This window comes from Lepidothrix coronata, unplaced genomic scaffold, assembly GCF_001604755.1.
Source record: "Lepidothrix coronata isolate B3197 unplaced genomic scaffold, Lepidothrix_coronata-1.0 Scaffold151, whole genome shotgun sequence".
NCBI lineage: Eukaryota > Metazoa > Chordata > Aves > Passeriformes > Pipridae > Lepidothrix > Lepidothrix coronata.
Genome location: NW_016690331.1, coordinates 1,232,306 through 1,247,315, shown reverse-complemented (window position 1 = coordinate 1,247,315; position 15,010 = coordinate 1,232,306).

Genomic DNA, 15,010 nt, shown 5'->3' with positions numbered 1-15,010 from the left:
AAAATACTAAACATGTTCATGTGATGTTCTAATGTGCAAGTATCTGCAGCACGTCTCCCTCCTGCTCGCTCTCTCCCTCCCTCTCTCTTGCTCTCTGTTCCAGGAGCTGCCAGCACGTACTGCAGGCAGACCTGGTGACAGCTCACATGTTAACCTGCAGCACTGCTGGGCTTGGATTTAGGGATCACTCCGTAAAATCCCCAGTCACAGCATTTGACCCCAGAAAAAAAAAAAAAGTAAATTACATTTTGAACCCTCTTTTTGCCGTAATTTGGGGTCTATGGCTCGTTTCTGAGAACTTTTAAAGGAACGGAGGAATTAAGGGAGTCGGAGATGTCGGGCCATCCCTGCTCCCATCAGAGCACCGGACAAGCATCGGGAGCTCACCGGGCGCGGCAGGAGCAGTTCCCGGTGGGCTGGGGGATGGATGTGAGCGGTGGCAGAGATGCACCAACCCGAGGGTTGAATTCGGGGGACAGAGCACCATGGTTTAAGTGAGGTCTCAGAGAATATAAGTGCCAGAGGCTTTTGCAGCTCAGTGGCACACGAGCCAACAAATAATCTCCCCCCCGGCTACGTTCGCTCCCGCTCCCGTTCCCTGCCCGATCAAGCCCCGCTGTTAATTGTGCTGTCAAAGCTCTGCGGGAAATTCCCGCTGCCTTCCTATGGAGGCTTCTCCTGACACAGTCCTGGGGTTAAAGGATCCCGGGCTTAATTTATTCACTGTTTTCAGACTCAGGACCTGCGCTTTCCCTTTCACTTCTCCCCTGAGAGAGGTTTGCAGTAGCTGAAATTCAAACCCTGCAGCAAATCACCATGTTTTGCACTAATTTAACACGAAGCTTCGGGTACTTAAACATTTCTGCAGTCTTTGAGTACAAAAGTGGCCCTTTTTTCCCTTTGCCACCATACCCTCTGTTATTTAAACCCTGCTCCAAAAAATTTGAGGAATGAGCCATGTTGCTTATTCCTTTCTGGCACATTTCATTTTTTTAAGAGCAGTTTTTCCCCTATGTTGCAGAAAGACTCATCACAGGGCACAGTCCTTTGCATGCTTTTGAGAACCCAGGCTGGATTTAAGGCTGGTGAGAAAACCTGAAAGCAGATTTGTGCCCGAAAGCCCAGAGTTTGAGTGTTGGATGTTTGCACATCTCAGCATTGGGGACCTGATCACTGATGCTGCCCTGTGGGGTGAGACCTTGACACAGCAGACTCAAGTCCTCCACAGGGGTTAGATGACCCCATAAAGACATGGTGTGTGTATAAAGCTTTTTTTTTCTCTTATAAACTGAAGCCTCAAATCTATCACAGCACTTCTGAGACAGCATTTTCTCTTAGGTGAGTCAACCTGTCAGAATAAAAAGACGAAGAAAGAGCAGACCTTTCACCAAACAGGGTGTAGTTGAGTGAAAAGTCAGACCTGAAAAAAATTGGAGATGCCAATAAAAAAGGGGGAAAGTATTATTTTCATCTTTTTTAAATTACTTTTTTTTTACCTGTTATTTTGAAAAGGTGCTTAAAATCAACCAAAGACTCTTCCTTCCTGCTGCGAAGGTGTTGTCCTAAATTCAACCTCCCATGAAAATTCAAGCTGCCTTGTCCTCATTGGGGTTTTAAATTGAATTAGTTAACTGAATTAGGAATGCTCTTTGCTTTTCTGTGTTTGGTAGTGGCTGATAAGCCTGCAGCTGCAGAGAAGCCTGGGTTTGATCCCAGCTGCTGCCTGGACCTGAGTGTGGAATCGGTTAACCGTGTGCAGGAGAGCCCTCCTGAGCCAGACCCATATTTCCTCCATAAATGATACTTGTGACAAATACCTGGTGTCATTGATATTCCATTAGTTTCCTTCAGTGAAGGATCAGACAGCTTTAAAAAGCCAATAAATTCCCACAGATTGTCTCTGAAAGGGAGAGAAAGGATTCCTTGGCAGGCCACACACCATTAAGCCCAAGCAGCGAGCGGTGTTTTATGGTTAGCAGAGCTGAGGTCACTGCTTTTGGACGGGTGCAATTAAGATTCACTGAAGCTACCAAACCCCCACTATTCTTCAGGTGCTGGGGCAAAGACACCTTGTTCAGGCAGCAGCTCTGCACAGCTGCAATTCCAGGCTCTGCTGGTCCTGGGAGCATCCCCACAGTGTCGAGGTACAAATCAGCACGGATCCCACTTTAAAAAAAAAGCTTCATGAAGATCCAGGGAAATGTGTTTGAAGCCACAGATTCTGCTTTCCTTGCAGAATAGAGGCCATGTCTACTAAAACCATTTTTAAAAGGGGTTTTGGAGTGTTGCTAAACTTCTGCAGCTCACAGCATGCCCACCTTGTGGTCAGCACATCTCTGTCACTCCAGAAAATGTCTCAAGACACTTGGCTTTCTTTTTTTATATGCAGATGATCTGTATTTGTGGTATGAAATTGCAGCAGGTTCCTCATTGCCCGGCATGCTCAGGAAATCTGGATACTGTCAGTTTTTGGGTGCCATTTCCTGACATTTGGGTGTCCTTACATCCATCTGTCTGTTGAAATGATTTCCCCAGAGCTTGCTCTAGCTGTAATCCTTCAGCAGGTCCTTTGTTTCCACTATTCTGCTTATGGCTGGAAAATTATGTTGTTCATGCCCAAATATATCTTTTAGACCTTTTCACCCAGACTTTGAATTTCAAGAAGTCATGGGTTGGGTTTATGTTTTTTTTACATTTTTAATTTTTTTTTTAATATAATTTTGTACAGGTAATCCAGATCTTTTTAGCTAAATACCAGAATAAATGAATATGCAGATTTTTTTTTTCAAATGCATGCTTTGATGAATGACTCATTCCCTTTGTTACAGGAGCATTGTTGAAGCTCTGGTGTTTTCAGGCTCTGAGCAAGACAAGGTTGGGAGGAGGAGTTATTGTCTTTTATTAGACTAGATGATATAGTTGGAAAAAATCAGGCAAGATTTCAGGCACGAGATCCTTTCCTTCAGGTTTGGAGCTGCTTTTCTGCCTTCAAGCTGCCTGCAAGTTAAAAACAGTCGTTGCAATATTTGATGGAGTTTAGCCAAAGTAGCTCAGTTGTCTTCAGCTTTTCCTTCTGACCTGGGAAAAGAGTCCTGGAGCTCTCTGCCAGCTTCACCTTAAATTCAACCTCATGCTAAAGCTCCTTATCACTTCACTCATTAAATGATAGCAGCCCCTTTGAACATACTTGCCCACAGGTCTGTTTAGCTTTCAGTTGCTCCTTTATTCCTGATAAATAAAAGCAATTGGAGATAATTAATGGCATTTTTGCCTTCTTCCTCCTGACATTTGGATGAAATCCCAACATTCAGGTAATTCCAGTCCCATACAACAACTGCACAGGAGGAAAAGGAAGAGAGTGGGGGGAAACACTTGCTGTAATTTAAAACTTGTCTGAAACAACTTGAGGAGAAAAAAAATCCCCAGATCGACAAACCTCTGAGTAAACTTACTGGGGATGCTACTTTTAAGAGCAGACCCATGGTCTGGAAAACTTTTCCATGTGCTCCAGCCTTGATACAAGCTGGAGCTGGGGAAGGGACAGCACAACAAGGAGACACCCTGAGGTTGGGGTGGTTTGGGGCAGGCTGTGCCTGGGCCAGCAGGAATACGACTGGTTTGCACATCTCTGGCTGTGAGCAGGAAAACCTCCAGCCCCCATCACTATTCTGCACTAACACGAAGCTATGGGTGATGCTGCCTCCAGGCAAGGTGCTGCCCGATGGATCTTGTGGGAGATAACCAAGCAGACCCCCAAATCCCTAAGGGTTTGCATGGCCACTTGTGTTTATCGGGTTGAGATGCCTGCTCTGGGCCAAGCCAAGTGCTGCACACTCTCCAGCCTGTTTGTTCCAGCCTGGCAGGCTGTGGGAATGCTTTCCTCCTCCCCTCCCACTGCATCTGACTCAGAAAATGTTTGAAAATCCCAGGTTTGTGCCGTCTCCTGCCTCTCCCCCTCTGGGTAACAGGAGGCTGAAGGAGAAGCAAACAAAGGCGTCCTTATGCTCTGAGGAACTGATGGGTTGTGGAGCGGCAACTCCTCCTCTCCTCCTGCTGCCCTCCCAGGGATCCCGCCTTCCCATTGTCTGCAGCAGCTCCAGGCACTCTAAAGGCTTCCTTGGTGTGGCTCTCACATCCAAGCCAGGGCCAGGGCTGAGAGAGGGATGTTGATATTAATTATCCAAAAGACAAATTGCCTCTGAGTCCTTCGCTGCTCCCGTGGTCCGTGTGTTCTCTGGTGTGGATGGGTGAAGAGGTTATAAAGCCAGGGAAAAAGGCACAGCAGGTATCTCGTTACCCTGTTGCTTGCTCCCGTCTTCAAATGATCTTGGAAGTTTGTGGGAGCCAGAGTTTCCCTTTCTTATGTTTGTGTGGCACCGCAGGACCCTGCTCTGTGCCCAGGGAGCATCACTTTAACTGGAACTCTGCCACTGTGCAGCTGTGAATCTGAAGGAAAGAGAATGGCAGGCGGTTTGTTTCCTAAATCCATTGGAAAAACAGCCACAGCTTCCTCACAAGGGGAAGTGGAGGGGTAGGCACTGATTTCTTCTCTCTGCTGATCAGTAATAGGACCTGAGGGAACGGCATGGAGCTGTGTCAGGGGAGGTTTAGGTTGGATGTTAGGCAAAGGGGCTTCACCCAGAGGGTGGTCGGGCACTGAAACAGGCTCCCCAGGGAATTAGTTAGGGCACCAAGCCTGACAGAGCTCAAGAAGTGATTGTACAACACTCACAGGCACATGGTGGGATTCTTGGGGATGGTCCTGTGCCAGGCCAGGAGTTGGATTGGATGATCCCCGTGGATCCCTTCCAACTCAGGATATTCTGTGATTCTATGACCTGGATAGCTCAGGTCTGGGTCCACCCCCCTGGCTGTGGCTCCCAGCCTTGTGCAATCGCCCTTAGAGGGGTAGAAATGGGAGGGAGTGAGGGAGGGGGGGCTGATGGGGCAGAGCCACCCCAGTTGCTGAACCACCACCCCACAAACAGCAGCCAGGACGTTCTCCGGGCAGAGCTGGTCACAGAGGGTGAGACTTCAGGAGTGGTGACTTCAAACAGTGATGAAACAAACGTTGGCCCCTTGACACAGTGAGAATGGATTTAAATAAAGGGAAGGACATCCAAGGTCTGCACAAGGCAAAGCAAATCTGTGAAAGGGAAAGCAAATCTGTGATGCCTTTTCTCTGCCTTTCAGGGCTCCTATCTTCAAGCAGGGATCAACCACTTGCTATTTTGCTTTTTTTTTTTTTTAATACTGGCTCAGATGCATGCAGAGCCACATTGGAGCTCCTGCTGCAGCATTGGGGTGTCATAAGAACACGGAAAAAAAATCACAGAGGTAGAGCCATTGTGCATGTGCAGGTTTGCACCTGGGTGAGATGAGGAGAAGCATTTCCAAGAGATCTGCTGGGGAGGTTTTTGAAAGCATTTTCAAGCCCATGACCTTGTCAGTTGAGCTTCTGAACCCTGTGATGGTCAACAAACCTTCATCCCTGTGTGGTGTCCTCATCTCCTTCATATAAACTCAAGCCCCAGGCAAGGGCAGTCGGCCAAGAAAACATACACAAACTCCTTCCTTCCCTCCTTCCACCCTCCACTCTGCTCAATGCATGGGCCCGACATGGGGCCTTGGAGAGAAAGGTCAGGACCATTTGGTGTCCTCTTACTTTGGCTAGTGACATGTGTCTCTGGCTGTGCAGCCTTCTAAAAATAACCCAGGCTTGCAGGGCAGTTTTGCTCTACATCACAGACAGGAATAAAAGGATAGGAAAAGTCTCTGGTGAGGGAGGTGTCCAAAAGTGCCACATATCTCTGCTTCCTTGGAAAACCACGCATATGTTTCCTCCTCTGTGTGAGAATCCTTCGTGCTGAGAGAAGGGCTGAGAGGGGAGGAGAGACCTCGGAAAGCCTCTCTTGCCACTGGCATTGTTCTCACGTGGGAATGCAAACCCCCTGGAGCTGGGCTGGATCAGATTTTGGTGGCTGAGCAAAGGGACCCCTGATATAAACCTGACATGAAACGGGCTGGCAGCAGGGTCTGGGACACTGGCACCGTGGCTGTGAGTGGGCAAGGTGCCACCCTGCCAGATGGTTGGGGTGGGGATAGGGAGCAGGCAGCGCCAGGGTGCTGAGGGGGGCTTCAAGTGGCCACAATCTGGGGGGAGACTGTCCCTCCTGCGGGAGGACTGTGGGCTGCTCAGGGCAATAACAGCTCCTGGGCCGTGGAGCTGCTGGGTCAGGGCACTGCTTGGAGCAGGGGGGAAAGATATGGGATATAATCCTTTGGGAGCAGGTCTACCTGCCAGAGGAAGCCCCTAGGAGAAGGCACCAAGGGAGATTTAAGGGCTTTAACTCCTTCAGGACTCTGAGGGGGCCAGCAGCACAGAGTGGGTTGCAGAGGTGGCCGTAGCATTGACATTTTGGGTTCTGGCAGGGATTTCCCACCATCAGAGCTCGCCAGTATAGACCAGTTCACCCAAGTGTTCATCCTCCTCGCTTTTTTAACTTTGGCTTACTATGCAAATATGTCCTGTGACAGCACTTCTCCTGTGATTTTGAATACTGAGTCCAGCTTGATGTTCTATGAAAGGCATTTTTCACTTGACTTTTCCCAGGCAATCCTGCCTCAACCAATTAATTCCTCATCTAAGCATGTCCACGAAGTGTGACAAAGTCAGCAAGAGACGACGAAAAAACATGCCAGAAAAAAAGAGAGATTTACCCTGGCTTTCAAAATCAGGAGAGTGTTTCCAACATGTTTATGGAGAGCTTGGAAGTTTTCATCCTGAATGCTGCATGTGGGTCCACTAGGTACAAAAAGGGGGATTTCAGCTCAAAGGAGTGTGAAGAAAACATCTGTGAGGAAGGTCAGAGGAATGGAAACTCAAACTCAGGAGAAGGAACTAAATCCTCCAGGTGTTGTAGATGGATTTTAGTCATTATATGAGCAGTATTATATTTTATGGCTGCCTAAAACAGCTGATTGTGGGATTTGAGAAATCGCTGGCCATATATTCTACACTGTAATCAGGAATTAATCTGGCCAATTGCCCACAGCTCTGGGACTGCATCTCTCCAAAGAGACAGCAGGGCCTTATAGCATTCCTTGAAGTCTGGGGGGGTGGCAAATACTGGGAACAGTCACCAGGCTCTGACAAGGGAGAGCAAGTGACAGTAACGATAAATAACGAGGAGCCCAATAGTATTTCCTTTGATGGGCCATTTGTGAGAAGGAAGGGGTATGTCTGCGTGTGAACCACCTGACATTGTCCAGGCAACCACTGTATTAACCATCCTCTCCTCTTTCAACAGGTGAGAGTGTAAAACCTGCCTGTCCACACCTCACTGGGATTTTACATCCTCAGTGCCAGTCAAGTGCAGGAGCTGTGGATGTCGGGAGCACGGGGCAGAGCTTGTGTCCGCTGCACCTTGATGGCCATCTGGATGTGTGCACAACAGAACCTGGGGAAAATTTCTTTATGGGAGAGGAATCTAAGAGCTCTTCACTCAGTTACTGCAAGGAAGAGCCCTGGGTAACTCTGTGCTGTAGATCAAAGCTGCCTGACAGCACAGCGTCAGAGGCAGTGCTGGTGCTTACACTGGAGGACAATTCATCCAGCCTGGCTGAGCTGAAAAATAATAAAAAATGAAAGCTTTGGTGGTAAACTGGGAAGGCTGTTGTTTCCCCAGGAAAGGAAGAAAGAAGATTCAGCTAAAAATCTTCTCGTCCTCCCATTTCCTACATGAATCACCAGGAAAGGCACTGTGCTGGGAGCCGTGATTTCAGCGCTGGTTCCAGCTCTGCACTTGGTCTACCCGCTTCTGTATTTCACTGTCTCCTCTCTGTAAGATGGGGAGAATCATTAAGGGTTTTAAGCTGAAAGAGGGTAGATTTAAATTGGATATGAGGAAGAAATTCTTCCCTGTGAGGGTGGTGAGGCCCTGGCACAGGTTACCCACAGAAGTTGTTGACACCCCATCCCTGGAAGTGTTCTAGGCCAGATTGGACAGGGCTTGGAGCAGCCTGGGATAGTGAAAGGTGTCCTGGCCCATGGCAGGGGGGTTGGAACGAGATGGTCTTTAAGGTTCCTTCCAACCCAAACCATTCCACAATTCTATGACTCTATGAATCACCCTTACAAAACATTGCAGGGTTCTTCAACAAGCATTTGGCAAAGACGGAATGCTCTTACTAAATGTGAGTGTTGGATTGACTTGGATGATGTCCTAACCAACATCCATCTCCCAAAAAACAAATCTGGGGTGAGAAAACCATTCTTCAGGCTACAAATGAGCTGCGGTGGGTGGGGATTAATCCACGTAACACTTCCAAAGCACTGCTCAGCCATCACTTAGAAAACACCTCTGGTCACAAGCAAAGAACAGCCCTAAGTGCTGATCTGACCCCTCTTGGCTCGTCAGCCTCTACGTGCTGCTGGAAACCCATTTCTGTTGTGCTCTGCAGAGAGGGGAGAGGCAGCCAAGGGAAGCAGTACAAAATCTGCCTCTGGAGGTTCGTTTTGCAGGGAGCTGCAGGGACTTTTACACACGTATAGAAACTTATTAATAATAAACAGAGTCGCCTGGAACATTCCTGCATCCTGCGTGGGGGTTAGTGCTTCCAAGTCAGGGAAGTCTTGCAGATGAGTGAAGAGGGAGTGCAGGGGTACACAGGAATGTCAGAGTAGGGCTGTACCCAGAGGAATGAATCTCTGGAGGAGGGCATGGGGAATTGCCAGCCCCTGATTCGGGAGAGCCAGCCCAGAAATCAGAGCCAACAAAGGCTGTTATTGCTGGCAACTGTAATGAAATTAAAGAGATGTTTCGCTATCCATCATCAGGTGTGTCAGTTTTCAACACTTAAAGGCTGGAAGTTAAAGCCTTTCTCGGCTGCATTTCCAGTCATTGGCTTTTAATTTTGGGCACAAAGGAGGGAATAACGTTGGAAGTACTGCAGGTGAGATTTCCTCCCTCCTGCCACACATTTCCGTGGCAATGCATCAGTAATGAGGCTTCATGTGTAGCGTCTTCCTTGCCAAAACAGAATAATTAATTCAGTTCTTAACCCAGTTACTTGTCCAAAATCGCTCTGAGATAACTGGACAGACACTTGTGCCAGTCCTTTCCTTTGGTATGTGACAGCCACATGACACACACCACGTCACATCACCACTGGGGATGTCCAAGGGGCAGAGCATTGTGCTGGGATCTCACCAGGAGTCTGGGGGCTGTGCTCAGCCTCTCTAGATGTGGTCCCAAGGCTGCCCAGACTTTCCTTTAGAATCCAAGGCTGAGGAACAGATACATGGGGCACATGTCAACTCAGTTCAGCTCAAGTGCTGTCGAAGAAACCCTTCTGCAGCCTTTGCAGTCGGTTCAGTCCTGGAGTGAAGAAATGCAGAGACCTACTCAGCGTGTGAGAGCAGCAGCGTATGGAGCATGGGAGGACTGAAGAAAAGGAGCCCCTTTGCTTTCACAGCCCCAAGAATGTGTGTCAGATAGAGATACAGGCTCCTTTTTGGCATTTGTCAGACAACAGCAGTTTTTCAAGGCTGTTCCTGACAGTGTCATATGGATTTTCCTTTTATAACCATCTCTCTCTCGTGGAAATCCCCATTGGTCCCTGCTATTCCAGCAAAAGGAATATAATAATTCAGCTCATTTTCCCCCAGGAAGATCCAGCTGATTATGCAATAGCAATGTGTACCAGCACGTTAATGGCGCTTGGCACCTTCCTGGGCTGCACGGGAGGCAGGGATATTGCTGTCATTATGGAATTAGTCACGCTGGAAACACCGCAGGGTTTGTTTAATCCAGGGAGAAAAGGAAAAATTTGTTGGGGTGGGGTGGAGAGAGGCAACAATTGCAGCTTTTGAGCCAGATGGAGAGGGAGCCAGCACAGGACCCAGCACCTTCAGCAGTGAGGGGGTGTCCCAGCACCTCCCTCTGTTCCGTGTGCCTGTGGGTTATTAGTGGATTTTAACTAGCTGTGGGCTGGAGTCTGGGGATTTTTCACCATGCTGGACCCCAAGGGCTTTTTGGCTGCATTTTAGCAGGTATAAACAGCCAGGTCCCCGCAGACCCCCATGGGAGGAGAGGTCTGGAGGGAAAGACCCTCCTGCCCTCTGCTGCACGGGGTCACTGAGGGGACATGTTTCTGGACAACTGGTGGTCACACTCTGGGGATGCTCTTATCCTGCTGCTGAGGACAGGAGAGGTCCAGACCAATTTCTCTGCTCTGCTGCTCTCCAACTTTCATTGTAACACTGCTCCCAGGTCTGGCACAGATCCCCTCTGCCTCCCCAGGCCTCTTGTGCCTTTACAGGGTTAGGTGCCAGTGTCACGCACTTCCCCCCACATCCTCTCCTCTGAAACCAAAGACCCATCCTGAGGGACCACCAGCCAAGGGAGCCGGGTCTGAGCCCTTGTGCCTGACCATCTCCTGGCCAAAAGAAGAGGTGTGTTGGCTGCAGGTGCCCCATGAGGTGCATCCAACTCCTTTCAACCATTCAGGAGACATCACTGCAGGTGAGTCTGCAGCTGAGGCCCACTCTCACTCTGCTCTTCAGCCCACCAGGGCTTCAGGCACCTCTGTTTCACAGCTGCATTTGTGTGCAAGCCCTCCCCATACCACCAGCCGTGTGCTCAGTGCCAAGGCACAGCTGGGATCATGCCAGCTGGAGATCAACTGCCTCCAGTCTCTTCCTCCTGAGCCAAGGTTTAATGCTTTTGCAGCAAACTCAGTGGCTGCTTGTTCCTCACCTGTGCCTGTGTCAGGGCTGTTTAGATTTCACGTGCCATCAAGGGGCTTCAGCTGCTTCCAGCTGAGCCAGCCCTCACAGGACCAGGAGGGGATTGATTTAGACTAAACTGATGCGCAGACAGGTCCCTAAAGGTGCTGTGAGCAACTCAGCCCTGAGGAAACACTGCTGCATGCAATGCCATAGGGAACCTGGCCAGAAGACTCGGCCCAAGGAGAAGGGGTGTCTGTTCCTTTTGCAACCAACCACCCACACCATATCCCATCTCATGGCTTTTCCTGCTGGGTCCAAGGTCCTGACAAGGGGTATTTTCTACCCTGCCAAACCAGGGGCTTCTGGTACCACAAAAAAAAAAATGACTGCAGCCAGTCTGGCAGTGCAGCAGAGTGTGTTTCCCTCTCTCATCTCCGTGGGACTTGGAGGAGAGCTCCCTTTGGCAGTCTTCATCTCTCACTCCTGACGAGGGGGAAGCAAGCTGTGGTGGGGATGTGTTCTCCCTGCTGGGTACTGCTAATTAACATAAGAAACAGTACCAGAGGCTACAAGGCATTGAACTGGAGTGTAATTAGCTACATGGGATTTGCTAAGTGTCTCAGTCTGGACAACAAGCAGGAAAAAAACCTCAGGGCCAGCCCCTGTCAAAGAGCTGCCCTATGACAGCAGAACCCTTGAGGGGTTGGTGCTGCTGTGGGTCATTTTGTGCCTGGCTCAAGGCTGTGCTGGGATGTATGGAACAGCCCAGTTCCCGCTCCCTGCCCCAGGATGCCAACAGTGCAGACGTCTCTCTCCTTCTCGCTGCAGCTTATTTAATATTTATGCACCCAAGTGCTAGAAAATATCCTAGTACATCATATACTCAAAAGTCCAGAGCTCTGCTCTGGTATTTTGCTGCCTGTGTCTCCTCTCTGTCCTTTTCTCCTTTGCACCTGACTCTGCTTAGGTGTTGTCACTGGGTCAGTCTGTTCTCCTGCATGGGGATGGGAACAAGCTCCCCAGCTGGTGTCTGGGTGTCTCCTTGTCACCTCCATTTGCTTCTCCCAGACACAGAGGGAGGGATGCCCTGGGTGGGATTTCATCATTTCAACTCCCTTTGAGGGCCATGGACATCTAGTGAACGGTGGGTGTCCAAACCATGCCAGATGAATCTCCTGGTTTTGTCCACTGAACTCCCAGTGGCATCCATAGGTGCTCCTAGTCAGACTCAGAGAGCTTGTCACACCCCACAGGACTTGTGGGCTTTAGGAACTGTGAGCCCAAGGTTGAAAATATCTTCTGCTGCTTCTGGTCTCCATGGTCACCTTGTGGTGGGCTTGTGATTAAACCTGCCTGGTTTAGCCCATCCTTTACTGGGATAATAAAACCATCCATTCGAAACCCTAAAGGCTTTGGAAGCCCTGGACAAAGGGATTTATCCCCAAGAGGCTGTAGGACAGCCCACCTTTTGGATTAGCCAAGAGGTGACAAAAATAGCCTCAATCCCACCGGAAGCCTGAGCCTGGGCTGTGATTCATGCCCTGGCTGCCTGCAAGGTTTGCACAGGATGGTGTGAGTGAAGCTGTTGGGTTCCTGGCCCCGGCTGTCCTGAGTGCCTGCAGGAAGGATGAACCCTCTCTGAAACATGCCAAGACTTGGAAAGGAGCATCACGTCACACCTGGCAGGAGGAACCTGCTCCAAACATAATGTGGCTTCTGTTCAAGGCTCCCTTTGCTATTTTTACACATGTGGATGGTATAAAATTTGCCTGTTTTGTTTTGTTTTTAAAAAAAGCCACATGCAGTATAATACAAAGCAAAGGGCACTGGAGCCATGCTGGAAAAGGGGTGGTGGGGAAAGGGAAAACAAGGCAGCAACTGAAAATTTGTCTTCTGCTGTTGATGCTAGCGGAGATCATTAGTTCCTGCTTCCAGCCTGGCAGCCCTTGCCTGTGCTCCATGAAAAGGGAGTCAGGATGACTCACAGGAGTAATGAGGTACAGGCCCTGGTGACCCACTGAGCAACATCAGTGGCTTCATAGTCAGGATGTGGGGTGTGACAACCCACATCCCACGTGGCAGCTTTGGCACTGAAAGAATCCCTCCTTCCCAGGGCTGCTCACCTGGAAGGTGCTTTTTGCACTGACTTTAGGCATCGTCTTCCCCACCTTGATGGAAGAGAAACAGACCTGTATGGCCAGAGATGGAGAAAGCCCCAAATGAGGGGAAAAAGATTATATTCACCTGCTTAATATTTGATAAAAGGCAGTTCTGTGTGAGCCCAGGGGGGTTGGGTTTAGCCGCAGTGCACGGGAGAGATTTCTTACATGACTTAGCAGAGAGAGGCTGAGTCTCTTGGGTTATGCTGTTATCTCATGAGCAATAACTCTTCTCCATTTTGGGGTAAATGAGAAAAAGTCTGGGCTCCAGGTGCAAGGGAGACCCTGGGGATGGTTCTACATGGCAACTGTGATTGCCTGCACTGAGATTTGCCCAGAGGGTGGGACATGAGTGTTCGTCTCCTTTGCAGACAGTGTGGGAAATTCTTTAATTGTCCACCTCACATCTCAAAAAAATTAATAAAAAGATTTCCCTGGGCAGGAAACCTTCATCTTTCCCCGTTGCCTGTGCTTGCAGTAAATACAAGCTCCTCCCAGCTGCTCCTCTCGCCTCTCTGATCTCTGGTGTTTCTCAGCCCTGGTCTCACATCAGAGTTCTGCAGCTAAAAGCAAAGAAGGTGGGAAGGGGCTTTCTCCAGGGCAGATGCAACACAGGAAGACGGTGTGTGTGGCTGGGGTGGGATTGCAGGGCTGGACTCACTTTTGAACTGCAGATTTGGCTTTGGGGACCCTCTGTGGGGTCTCATCCCTTCTCCTTTTGGGAGAGAGTAGCTGCCACCTCCATCTGGAGGGGGAGATCTCACCTGGGCCCCCCAAGGTGATGATCACCCAGATGTGGGTAGGACCATTCCCTGGCATTCTGGTATTTAATGGCTTTTTCCTGAGAGACAGAGAGAGGACAGTGGGAACAGAGTGGGTTACGTGGCTCCTCTGGGCCCCAAAGCTTTGGCCAAGCTCTCCTTTGGCAAATCAGCTTTCCAGGATGTCAGCTGGAAAGGTTCTCTGACTCACATGATCTCACATGGGGTGCTGCAACCCATGGGACCAATACCACAGGATCACAGAACGGTTTAGGTTGGAAGGGACCTTAAAGATCATCTCATCCCAACCCCCTGCCCTGGGCATCGACATGTTCCACTATCCTGGGTTGCTCCAAGTCCCATCCAACATGGCCTTGAACACTTCCAGGGATAGGGCAGCCACAGCTTCTCTGGGCAACCTGTTCCTGTACCTCACCACTCTCACAGGGAAGAATTTCTTCTTAAAATCTAATCTAAACCTGCCCTCTGGCAGTGGGAAGCCATTCCCCCTTATCTCATCACTCCATTTCCATGTCAAAAGTCCCTCTCCAGCTCTCTTGAAGCCCCTTTAGTCACTGGAGCCTTCTGTTCTCTGAGCTAAACAACTCCAACTCTCTCAGTTAAAGACAGTTAACTAACAGTGCCAGTTTCCTGCCCTTGCAAACTAAAATAATGTTTATCTACCTTCACCTGCTGCTTGAAACGTGTGCTCACCAACATGGGTCATCAGCATCTTGCAGAGTTAAGCTCCCTGTACATTTATGATAAAAGAAGACAAAATTAGACCTTCAGTCAAGGTAGATTATCCTTCTAAATGAGGCTGTCATACCTCAAACGGGCCATGAGCACCAGATGGAAGTTCCCACATGGTGACCACTTGAAAGTTGGATTGAGTGACTGCAAATCAATTTCCAGCCTTGACAAGGTCTGTAGGTCTCTCTGCTCTTCCCCTTGGCACTGGGAAGTGGGAAGCAGGGATTGATTAAGCAGCTACAGCTTAATTTTGCTGAGGATGATGCTGCAGCACAAAAGGGATTAAGTTTAAATTATAATCTTCAGGGAAGTCCTGAGAAGGCCTATTGTTTCTGTCTTAAAAGCACATCAGCTGTGTCTGTACCATTTACATAAACAAGGCCAAGGCTGGAGCATGGGCTCCTGTGATCATCCACAGCATGATCCACGGCTTGTGCATTGTCTCAGAGCAGTTAATTCTCCCACAGAAGGTACCCAGCATCATTCCCAACGTGGAGGCAGGACACTGAGGCTCTGTTTGGGATAACAAGAAGGTGAGTCAGGTAAAGATGTTGGATGCAGACTCACCTCCATGTGGGAAAATAACGCCCTCCCCAAAGTGAGCC